This window comes from Saimiri boliviensis, chromosome 3, assembly GCF_048565385.1.
Source record: "Saimiri boliviensis isolate mSaiBol1 chromosome 3, mSaiBol1.pri, whole genome shotgun sequence".
In the NCBI taxonomy this organism is placed as follows: Eukaryota; Metazoa; Chordata; class Mammalia; order Primates; family Cebidae; genus Saimiri; species Saimiri boliviensis.
Window position 1 is genome coordinate 68,284,062 of NC_133451.1, and position 12,057 is coordinate 68,296,118.

The 12,057-nt window shown below is 37.6% G+C and overlaps 1 protein-coding gene across 1 annotated transcript in view; it reads left to right on the forward strand.

Moving 5' to 3' along the window:
* Positions 1–12,057, forward strand: part of PARM1 (prostate androgen-regulated mucin-like protein 1) — a 111,503-nt gene that overhangs the window by 2,085 nt on the left and 97,361 nt on the right. The gene's annotated exons all lie outside the window — the stretch shown is intronic.

Here is a 12,057-nt window from a genome sequence, read left to right on the forward strand (position 1 = left end):
AGGGACAGGCTGAGCACCACCCCTACCCCCACGCACTAATTGGGATCAGAGCCCAGATTGTCACAGCCTTCCAGCTCGGAGGCTGGAGACTCAGGAAGACATACTGCCTCATTTCCCTAGTTACATTTCCATGTGCATATCCCAAGCTGACAGTGATGAAGCTAATGGATGCTGCAATCCCGCTGAACTTTGTGCCTCTGAAGGAATCCCTTTAAGGCGTCAGTTTGTTGTTAGAGCTACTTTGCAATATATTGTTCGAAAAAAAATGAAAATTGGCATAAATAGCTCATGAGATTCTTTGTACCTTAATTTTAAGGTGTTTTCAGAACGTAAAATATCGTTTTTAAAGAAAAAATAGACGTGTTGGCAAAGAAGGGATGTGGGCCCTTAAAGTGAAAGCGGCACACCTGTTTTGGGGGCTTATCCCAGAACTCCCCTAGCAAATCTCTAGTTAGTTTCACCAGGCCTCCTTCCTTTTCTGTTTCCTTCTCTTTTTCCCCTTTTAGTCTTAGAGGCTTCAAAATTATTTCTGTAAAATTCTTAAGGTGATAATTTCTTCAGCCAGGAACAGCGTTAGGTAGGGGCCTATTTTTTGGCTCAACAAATCCTCTCAAAATATACATAGAATTTCCTCCAGCACATATAATGAACACTTGCAAATATGCATGCATTGTCAACAAGCCAGCAAAGGTAGATCTCTACATTTATTCACTCGGGTATATATAAACATATTTATGTATTTTTAGAGAAAGGGTCTAGCTCTGTTGCCCAGACTGGAGTACAATGGAGCTATTCTGTCTCTACTGCAACTTTGGCCTCCCCATCCTCTTAACTCAAGCTTCTGAGTAGCTGGGACTACAGGCTTACACCACCAAACAGCTAATTTTTTTTTTTTTTTTTTTTTTTGTAGATATGGGGGAGGGTCTCCCTGTGTTGCCCAGATTGGTCTTGAACTCCTGGACTTAAGTGATGCTTCCACCATGGCCTCTGGAAGTGCTAGAATTACAGATGTGGACTGGTATGCCCAGCCTCAGTTGTATTTCTAAAAGGAGAGATAAACCTTAGATGGTCTTTAGTTCTCTCAAGGTTCATTATGCTAGAAAACTAGCATGTCAATTCTACAACTCATTTTCAAACACTTCTTATGTCAGTATAAGGCATATTGGAGTACTGATTCCACATTAAAATACAAACCAGAACCTCCAATGTTTGTCCCCAAAACCAAAAGGAAAAGAGAATGGTAGCTTCCTCCTTGAGCCCTCTCCTGCTTTACTCTGGATTCTCTTCCTTGTTCTTGCCACCATGGTTGTTGCATTCGGGTTTTTTTACAGCCCCATTTATTTAAAAAACTCCTTCAGTGAAGTATGAGATATATTAGAACTTTCAAAGGCATTTTTTGAATACTCAAAAAGAACAAAAAGGAAAGACTAGGTAAGAGAGGCACTAACTTCATGGTCCTATTTCTCCTGCCTTAGGCCTGCTGTGTCTGCCCCGGTCTTCTCTCAGGAAAAGTACCTTCCACCCTTTACCACGCACTCCGTGCAGACGTATTGATCCCTTGGTGATCAAGACCTAGATCACCAGACAGCTAGATTCCTAGTCTGCCAGCCGGCTGGGGATCCTCTTTGTGTTCTTAATCTGGTAGATGCCTCTTCTCCAGGTAACTAACATCTAGAATGCCCTTATCCTTGAAGGAAGACTTACTTCAACCTGCACATTTATGGCTCTGTACTTGATATATGTCAGCTCAGTAGCCTTATCACACATATATTAAAATAAACAAAATCATACACACATTTAAAGGAACAGGAAAGGCTGATTATGATATGTTGGGGTGGTTGTGAAGAGTCACTGACATTTCTTAGCCTGAGAAACTCTTATTCCCCTGAAATCTGTGGTCACAAAGATGTGACATTTCCTTCACATGAAAAGTGACCTGAGAAGGTAGATGGACCCTCTTTGTTGTTATCAGAGGCATTCACAGAGGCAGTGTTTCAAACAGTGCCTGTGTAGATTTTGCAGCTAGATTGCCTAGGTACAAATCTAAGCTTTACTACTTAACTAATTGTGTGATTGAGGGCAAGTACTTTAACCCTCTGCATTTTCTTATCTACAAAATTTAGAGAATAAAAAATTGGAGTGATTGAAAGTGTTCAATAACTGAATATATCTATAGATATGCAGTGCTGGAAACATAGCAAATGCTCAATAAGTGTTAGCTGTTGTTACTGCTATTATTCTTATTAATGAAGTGTACTGTATTCTGCACTAATTAGGTCATCCTCTCCAAAAGCAGAGTTCATATGTTTGCACTTAGACTATGTAAATCAAAGATCTCAACTAATATTCCAGTGCAGTGCCAGCTATTCCAGCAAACCAATGTGCAAATTAAGAAAATATTCAGCTGAGCCTACTAAATGCCTAATTTGAAAAGGTTAATAATGTGCCAACTCTGATTTAACACAAGAGTCCAAAAAATGCTCAGTCACAAATAGATGTGAAGTCTCACCAAGGACTTTATTTCTTCCATAGAAACTTTTGCAAACTGGTGTGTTTCAAAAACCCAACTCAGCTAAATCTTAAAGGTTAGGTCCCCAGAGCTACAAACTTGAGATAATTCAGATTAACAACTTAAGAAAAAACAGGTCATTTTGTCTGAATGCTTCAAAACAATGGCAATCATAAAATAATTGCCACTCTCTAATTTAACTTCAGCACTTGACCCCAGTCTAATTGTGCTTGTATTTTTATGAGAAAAATATTGGCCAAATATTATACTGTTTAAGTAGACTTTCGTAAGCGATAACTTTCCTGAGGGGATTACAGCACCCCACTGGAAACAAAGGACAGTAACATTTTAAAAGTGTTTCAAAAGGGATTTGATTGTCTTAAACCTAAATGAAAGAATCCTGCAATAGCAGTTACAACAGTTTGCTTCCCCTTGGAAGTATCTATCACTAAAATTGGACATATTAGTTTAGAAATTAAACTTGTCTTGTTCATAATATATCAAATGAAGCAGTTTCTTGGAAAAAATGTTTTATGTAGAAGACAGTGTTAATTCTAAGAAGAGGTGGGCAGATAGTGAGTGTCTGCTTTATCTGATGTTTTCTTTTTACTTAGAAATACAGAGCTAATATGTTATCATGTAGTTAATGTGGAAGCCGGGCAACTATTCAGTAAGACTGGTTTGTGTATGTAGTTCATGACATTTCTTTTTTTAGTTACAGCTTAAAATTATTTAAATGACAGGGTTGATGTAATGTATTTTCTGATGTGTGGATCTTTGAATGTTCCTCATAACCCTTTACTCCAGCATAAGCATTTTTTTTTCACCTGTTTTAACATGGTTTATAAATGTTGGAAACTTTGCCATTTTTTAAGTAATAGAAATCATTAAAATGTTATAGACAATTATGTAATTCTTCTCATCTGTGTTTTTCTTTGTTACAGGATGGTACAATGTCAATTGAAAATAGTCTTAATTTTCCTTTGGCTAGTATTGCCGAATTTAGCAAATAAAAGCACAGCTTGTCTAGTCAAATTTGAATGTAAAATAGTACATTCTAACTATATTCCATGTAATATTTGGGACATACTTAGACCAAGTCTTTCTTTGTTGTTTATCTTAAATTCAAATTCAACTGATTGTCTTGTTTTTGAACTGCCAACCATACTTTTGGCCTTTCATCTGCAGTTCACTTATGCAATAACTTTGATACAGGATTAGCTTTATTTTGAAGCCTTCTTCATGGGGCTTTAGTTATCCTGCACCATTTCATTAGAAATAATCTGTTCATGGGAAGACATGGCGATTTAAAAGCAGCTCTCTGGGTTAGCAACTGTATGGATTAGGATTTAGAGGTAGCACTCACACCGATGGGATATTTTGATTCTAATTATATATCTATTAACTGTGTATTTCTGAACAATTGATGGGATTTCTATAGTCTCCCTAAATAATTTTAACCCCTTTTGACTCTTCCTTTCACATATTTTAAAAAGTATCTTTTCAGTGGTAGCAATGATCTTGCTATAGGGGCTAGGACTCAAAGCCCTTCAGACTCTAGCTGGCATCTAATTTAAAAAGAAAGTTATGATTAAAACTGAAAGCTTTGAATTTCAGTGCTGTCTTTTGTGCCAAGATCTTAAGAAGTCTCACAAATATTAATTATATAAGGTTTACATAATCCCTGTTGGATAAGTCTATTGGTATCACTTGGAAGCTGTGGCTATATAGAGCCTGAAGCAACATATTAGATAGAATCTTAAGACAGATGTTTTTTAAAAATTCCTCTGATCAATTGAACTCTGGTAGATATTTGTACCTTTTATACCTAAAGTAAAAATCTATGAATACTTGACTCTTAAGTGAAAAAAAAATGAGAAATAACCAGGTGTGATATTTAGAAAGCGTGTCTATTCAATACAAAATAAAGTGGGTGATGCAACACACCTTTGATGATAATATCTTCCACTTACATTCCAAATTCCACCATTTGATTATCTTTTCAATGAACAAGGAAATAAGGACCCGGGACCTTTACTGCAGGTGTTGAACATGAAAGGAGATAGATGAGAGAGGGTTTTGTTTATTTGTTTTGTTGTCGTTTTGGACATGGTTATAAACTTGGAGCTACCATTCAGACTTCCCAAAGGTTAGAACATATTATATTTCCTGATATGGAGTTAACGAAATACATGTTACCTTTTTACATTGTGATGTATTTACCAGTTTTGGAAGTGCACAAGCATAACTTCATTATAAACAGAGTTTAGTCAACCACTATTGTATCCATAATGGATAGTTATTGGTACTGTCTATCCTTTATGACATGGTTTTAGTTTTGTTGGAAAAGCTTTTGTGATCTGTCTTAGTTCCTCCAGGCTGCTGTAACAACACCATAATCAGGGTGGCTTATAAACAACATTTGTTTCTCACAGTTCTAGAGACTGGGAAGTCCCAGATCAGGGCATCTACAGATTCTGTGTCTGGAGAGGGCTGTCTTTCTGGTTCACAGACGGCCTTCTAGTTGTGTCCTCATGCAGTAGAAGGGCAAGGCAGCCCTCTGGGACCTCTTTTATAAGGTACTATCCCATGATCTAACCACTTCCTCAAGGCCTCACCTCCTAATACCATCTTTACCTTAGAGATTAGGAATTCAACATGAAGTTTTTCAGAATGCAAATATTGAAACCATAGCATGATCCCATAGATAGACAGCAAATAGATGCCATAACCAACTGGTGTGGAGCATTATTTGATTGTTAAACACTCCATACTAGAGGACTCTTGCTTTGTACTGTGATTGGATTCTTCAGGAAGAACAGTGACATAAAGGGTTCTCTATTTGTGTGTTCGTTACAGTGCACTGTCTTTATGCTTTTAGGGAGATGTTTAAGATCCCAGAAATTCTACTGAGTTAATGTAATGTGTCATATTAGGAGAGGATTTCAGTATGTCTCAGAATTACAACATGAGGTGACCTTGCTGCCACTGGTTCATCAGAGGAGCCTAAAGAAAATACGGTGAATTGGAGATGTCTTTCTTGGCCTTGAAAAGACCCAAGTTATTGGTAGATCACACTCTCTACTGATTATGGGAACTCTTGCTATTAATGAACATTGCTGCCTGATAGGGAACATCAAAACGTATACTTATATCACATTCAAGTAGTGGGGAACTCTGGATGTTTTCTTTTAAAAATTACAATGTTGATGGCAATGACATTCAGGAGGAGAGCCCAGATAGTCAAAGGAGAACTGTTCAGATATATCAGAACAGAAGAAAAAATACTCATCACTTACATGTTAGGGGGCAGGAAGTATAATATCAAATTACATGCAGAAATGTGGTAAGAAATGGACAGTAGGAAGGGGCAGTGGCTGTTTCAGAATTTCTACACAGATTACTTAGAAGAAGCTGAGAACATAATGTTTTCTCAAACGTCAAATGGCCAAAACAGAGGAGGAAAATGATGAAAATTATTTTGGAGTACTAAGGCTCAAATCAACATTAGATGCTGGCTGCTAGAAATGAAAAATTCATTAGATTTTATTTTTAGAGAGATAAGGTATACCTCCTCAAATGTATATGAATACAATATTTGTTTTAGTATGTCTCTTTACTGTGAAAAGTTACAAAGTGAGCCTTTCAGATGAAATGATGTGATAGACTTTATGGTGGGTAATTAAGGTAACTTCGACATTGTGAAAGTGGGTGAAGAATAAGAAAATGCCCTGTGATATAAAGATGAAAGCAGCTACATGGTTTGGCTCAGTTAAGGAGGGCAAAGTTGTCTGGGGTTGCTTACTTTCAGGCAGCCTTCCTAGAACTGGTCTTCAAAAACAATCTGATTATGAGAAGACTCTTTTTAGATGCTCATAGGAAGAGAAACATAGCCCTGATATTTATCAGATAATGAAGGGATTTGTGTTATTTTACATGAGAAGCAACATGGTGTGGTAACAGAGGCTTTGGAGTAAGACAGGCCAGCAACGAACGCCAACTGTGAGCTCTCAGTCTTCTTTCTTGTAGGGTTATGACCATATACATAGAGTGCCATGTGAGCAGACATGCAAACAGTCTCTGTCAAGTATGTATACCAACAGGCAAAGGATTTATTTTATTGTATTTCATTTGCTTTCCCTGTCTCCCACTACTAGATTGTAAGGTACATGAGAACAGAAATGTTGGTGTATTTTTTTTTTTTTTTTTTGCCACTGATGTATCCCCAGCATGTAGAACAGAACAAGAAACATAGTGTGTGCTTTATAAATTTTCATTCAGTTTTTTAATTGAGAATCTACATGTGCTAAACACTGTCCAAGGCTCTGGATATACGATAATGAACAAAGACAAAACTCTACCATCAGGGAATTTACATTCTTTGAGGATAATAAATTTTGACTTAGTCGAAAGAAAATCAGTCGTTGAATATCTAATAATCATCTCAAGCTCAACATGTCCAAACTGAGCTCCTAGACTGTCTTCCCCTAAGGGGCTTCACCTGAAGCCTTCCCCAGATCAATGAATGCAACTTTCTAGTTGCTCAGACTGCAAATCATGAGTCATCCTCGAGTCTTCTTTTTCTCCCAATGCTCCTCATTCCAACCTTCAAGAACATCTGTTGGCTCTGCTTTTAAAATATGTACAGAATCCAACCACTTTTTGTCACCTCGGTTGCTTCCACTCTGGTCCAAGCCACCACTGTCTTTCTCTGAGAGCACTGCAGTGGCCTCCTCTCAGATCTACTTGCTTTTGCCCCTCCCCTCCTCAGGTCTGTTTTCTGCATAGCATAGCAACAGTGAATTCATTGGAACTGTATCAGTCAGTGCTTTGTTCAGAGCCCTGTAATGGCTCCCCATTGTTCTTAGAGTAAAATCCAAAATCCTTGGGGTGACCATCAAGACCTCCATGAACGGAGGTCTCATTGGTTCTTGATTCTGATCTTCTACACTCTCCTTTGCTCACTCTGCACCAGCTACAGGGCTACCTCATAGCACATAGTAGCTAAGTCCTCTGTCTGGCATGTAGTTTCTCCAGATATCCACATGACTAATTCCCCCACTTCTTAAAACTTTTGTCAACTGTTAACCTTCTTAAAGAGACTTACCCTGACCGACCTCTTAAAATTGTAGTCTGTTCCACTTGCCAACACCGTATTCCCAGTGCCCCTTATCTGACTCTTGCCCCTACTTTTTCTTTAAAGTCTATCTCCCTCTATCTGTCCTTACCCCTCACTAAAACATAGCTCTAGGAGGAGAGAGATGTTGTCCCTCCTGTTTGCTCTGGTATCCCACTGTGTTAGAATACTGTGTGGCACATGAGGGTACTAAAAATCTATTTGTTGAATTGGATGATTAAAATACATTTCTGAGGACTGGCAAAATGAAGACCTAATTCAAATTTTGCCTTAAATAACTCAAAAATGAGACATTGGCAAACTTGCTTACTATCAGGTGCTTATGTCTAGTGCTTCCAAAAAGCTTAAAAAAATGAGTCAGGCTTTTAGTCTTCATTGAAGATTACAGAAGCTAAACTTTGAAAATCAGCTATTTTTTGAGCTATACACACACACAAATTCTTCTTCTTAAAATGTAAGCTTTATTTGGTGCCATAGGCATCATTAAAATAGCTGAAACTTTTATAAACTCCCTGGACAATTAAGAAAATGTTACCTTTAAGCTCAGTTAGGAAAGATAAAGATACCTCCACTATTTAAGCATTGTTGAGAATTCCAAATAACTAAAAATAGCCAGGTTATGAAAAGTTACTTGAGTCTAAGGGAAGCATGATTGGCAGCTACCCAGTTAAGTCTGAGAAATTTAAGTAAATTAAGATGATGAGTGCTAAAGGTATAAGCTAGTCACTATTAAACTCAAGAATAGAATGGGAGTTTTCTTGACCTAAGAGACCCTGTGCTATCTTCTTTGGTTATTCTGAAATATAAGTTGTATTTTAGACTAAGCAATGGATAGAAGGGATACAGAAATCAAATAAAACCTGTGCCTTAGGTGAGGTGGGAGAAGGAAGCACTTGTCAGCTACCCGGCACTGCTGACACTCCTTGATGTGGCTGGTGTTAAAGTCCCTAAGGTTGGCATATCCTCCAGCTTCATCATGAAACAGATCCTCATGGTACATACTGGCTTACTCAAAATAAGTAAGTTTAATTATTTCTTGGCTGGCAAATAGAATATGAGCTTCAAAAATAAGACACATGCCTTACAGCCTTAGGAATAATGGTAAAATTTAAGATTATATCAACTTGAAGAGCAACCTGTCAACAAACCAGAGGATGACACTTTGTGTTTATTTAAAATATTTGCCTTGCTTGTTCCATGATGTCCATTTGTCCATTCTTGAGCAGGGCAGACTCTCAGCCATTTTGACTTCAGCAGCTTTGACTGTAGTCCTAGAGGCCTAACAGGGAGCTGTGTCTGGTCTTGTGCTTGTGGCACTGGAGGACCGGTGACCATTGCCCCACCTCTCTTCCCATGGGAGTCACCATGTTCTCCAAGTGAAATGAAAAGCAGGGCCTAATTTCTCACTGGAAGGAAAAGAATTGCACATCAGCAAGAGCAGGCAGGCTTTCAATGCCTCCAATCTAAAAGACAAGTGTGGCTGCTCAGGAAGTGAAAAATGGCTCCATTACTGAGAATAGAGTTTCAGATTGGAGGGGTAACAGAAAAGAGGGAAGTGTGGTTTTGAGATTCAGAAATTTACAGCCAAGATTTTGGTTTAAAAAAAAAAGAAAACTATTTTAGTGTCAAAAAAACAGCTGTCTCTTGTTTTATAATGGTTTTTCAAAGCTACATTACACAGAAATAGATAAGAATGTGTCTATCACCTATCCAGACCTGATTCAAAGTCCTGTTTGTTTGCTTGTTTGGGTTAGGAACTGTTTTTAATATAAATAAGTTTGAAATAATGTAAATGTGTAACAATAATGTGCTGGTCAGATAAACCAGCATAAATTCAACATTCATACTGGGCAGTATTAGGCAACTGCTTAAAAGAATGAAGTGGTCCATGAGGTACTGACACGCAAAAATGAATATGATATATTAACACAATATATTGTAACTTTATATTTCACAGTACATTGAAAAAGCAAGCTACAAAATCAAATGTACATTGTGTGTGCCTGGGGAGAAAGAGTTTAAAAGAATACAATGCTATCTGATGAGGGAACTTTGGGTCTGTTTCTCTCTCTCTCTCTGTCTCTCTCTCTCTCTCTCTCTCTTTTGTTGCCTGAACTTTTTTTTTTTTCTTTTTTTTTTTTATTGCATTTTAGGTTTTGGGGTACATGTGATGAACATGCAAGATTGTTGCATAGGTACACACATGGCAGTGTGCTTTGCTGCCTTCCGTCCCCTCACCTGTATCTGTCATTTCTCCCCATGCTATCTCTTCCCACCTCCCCACCCCCCGCCTACAATTTTAAAAGTTGAAATATTAGGAATATTGTTAATCCCTCTTTAGCAACTGTTAATGAGGCTATAGTGACTGCTAGATGGCTATTTTGATCTTTAAAATCTTGATTCAAAAAATCATTCTGCTGGAGATCTCAAAAATAAGATTTTAGAGAAGCAAATAACCTCAAAAGCATTTACAGGGCATCAGTGATATAATGGTCAGAGAAGGTTCTGGGAAAGAATTGACTTAAAGAAATACTACATTTACTAAAACCAGATGCTGCATAAATCATTGATCAGGATAACTCTCTTGCATAGTATTTTAAGGGACTCTGTGCTAACTGATAAGTATTTAATATACTTTGTTAGTTTTTTAGATCTCCTCTCTTTGTCATGTATGGGAGCAGTTTCTTAAAACATTACTCTAAGCTCTTCTAACATGAAAGTTGCCAACATAGTTATCAAAAAACAAAAACAGTCCTCAGAAGAATATATAATTTATTTTTCTTTTGGCAACATATGTTATAAAATCTTTTCAATAAAATAATTAATAAAATGTGGTGTAGGTAAATGCTGGAGAATACATTATTAATACTCTAATGACATTATTAGAGAGCAGCACAGGTGTGACTGGGGAGAGGGCTGGAGCAGAGCTGACTGGAAGTTTTAGGGGTCATCTAGGCCAACCCCTCACATTACGGATAATACTAGATATTTAGAAGTGTCACATTTTTAAATTTTTGGTTTTACTAGATATCACACATTGTGCTACATTCATTTCATCTGCTACTTCATCTAATCCTCTCAGCACCCTATAAAGTAGGTGGTACTATTCCCATTTTGTAGTTCAGGTCACTGAGGTTCAGAAGTCAAGTAATGAGCCACATATCACACAGTAGATAAGTAACAGAACTGGGCAGGACTTTGAACCCAGGTCTCTAATTTTTTGCTTACCTCTGCCCCCATTGCCTTGAACTACCAAATTGGTTGCTAAATCCTCTCGCATAAATGTAGTCTCTAGAATTTTTCCCAACTCTGATTCTCTTCTCCATCCCCACAGCCTTGGTTGAGAGTCTTATCATCTTTTATCAGTAACTCCTAAATGGTCACCCATTTTCCTTCCACAGTCTCTTGCCAGTTTTGGGACTCATTTAGGCCACACCAGGTTGCCTGCTTTCTTCCAAAAGAAAAGGATAGTCTTATAGGTGCTCACATTATGATTTGTAAATTTTACTTCTGCTAAAAAGAATGAAGGCTTCTTGGAGAAATGGCTAATTCCAGGTCTTGGTTAGGAAATAGATAAGATGAATCTGGTATATCTTGTTAGACCAGGTAGTGAACATATTCTCAAAGAATACTAGGATCCTGTCAGAAGGACTCAAAACCACTTAATGAGGCACCCACTGGCCAAAGGTGGGACAATCTGAGCATTGATGATGATTATAATTATAATTGATTGAAACACATTAAATACATTTAAACTCATAAGTTCACAGTAATACCAAAAGCAAAACAATAATAAGCTTCATTGACCTTCATTGGAGAATGCTAACAAGTAACACATTATTTTGAAAAAATAATAGATGGTTAGTAAAACATTAAGTTTTTTATTGATTTATCAAAGTCTGCCTTTATGTTGTGAAGTGTACCACCGAGTGACCAAATATTAGATGATGGGATCATTGTCTCTATAGGATTATTCCGGATTACAAATGAAGAAGGCGTGGAAGAAATAGCATATCACCGTATTGCATGACCTACAAGTGGGCTTGGGCACTAATCATCAGTGGCTGCTAACAGCATGGAGTGTGATGCATTCAGGTGCTGCATCTCCTAATGGAGGAACGCACCATCACCTATGAAGCAGTCTTGACAAACTGAAAGAAACCTGCATCTGACCAAGCATCTGCTTCCAACAATCAAGTCACAGGAAATACAGAAAACTGGGGAAGATGTTAAATAACACTGTGGGGATGAAATCAGCAAACTCCAGACTATAGAAGACTCTATGGGAATACTAACTAGGTTTCTTCAATAAATAACTTGCAAGGAAAAAAAAGAGATCTAGAGAAAGATTGACAAGGCTAGGGGGAATTTGTAGACAAAAAAAGAGACTTCAGAGACATGGCAGCCTATC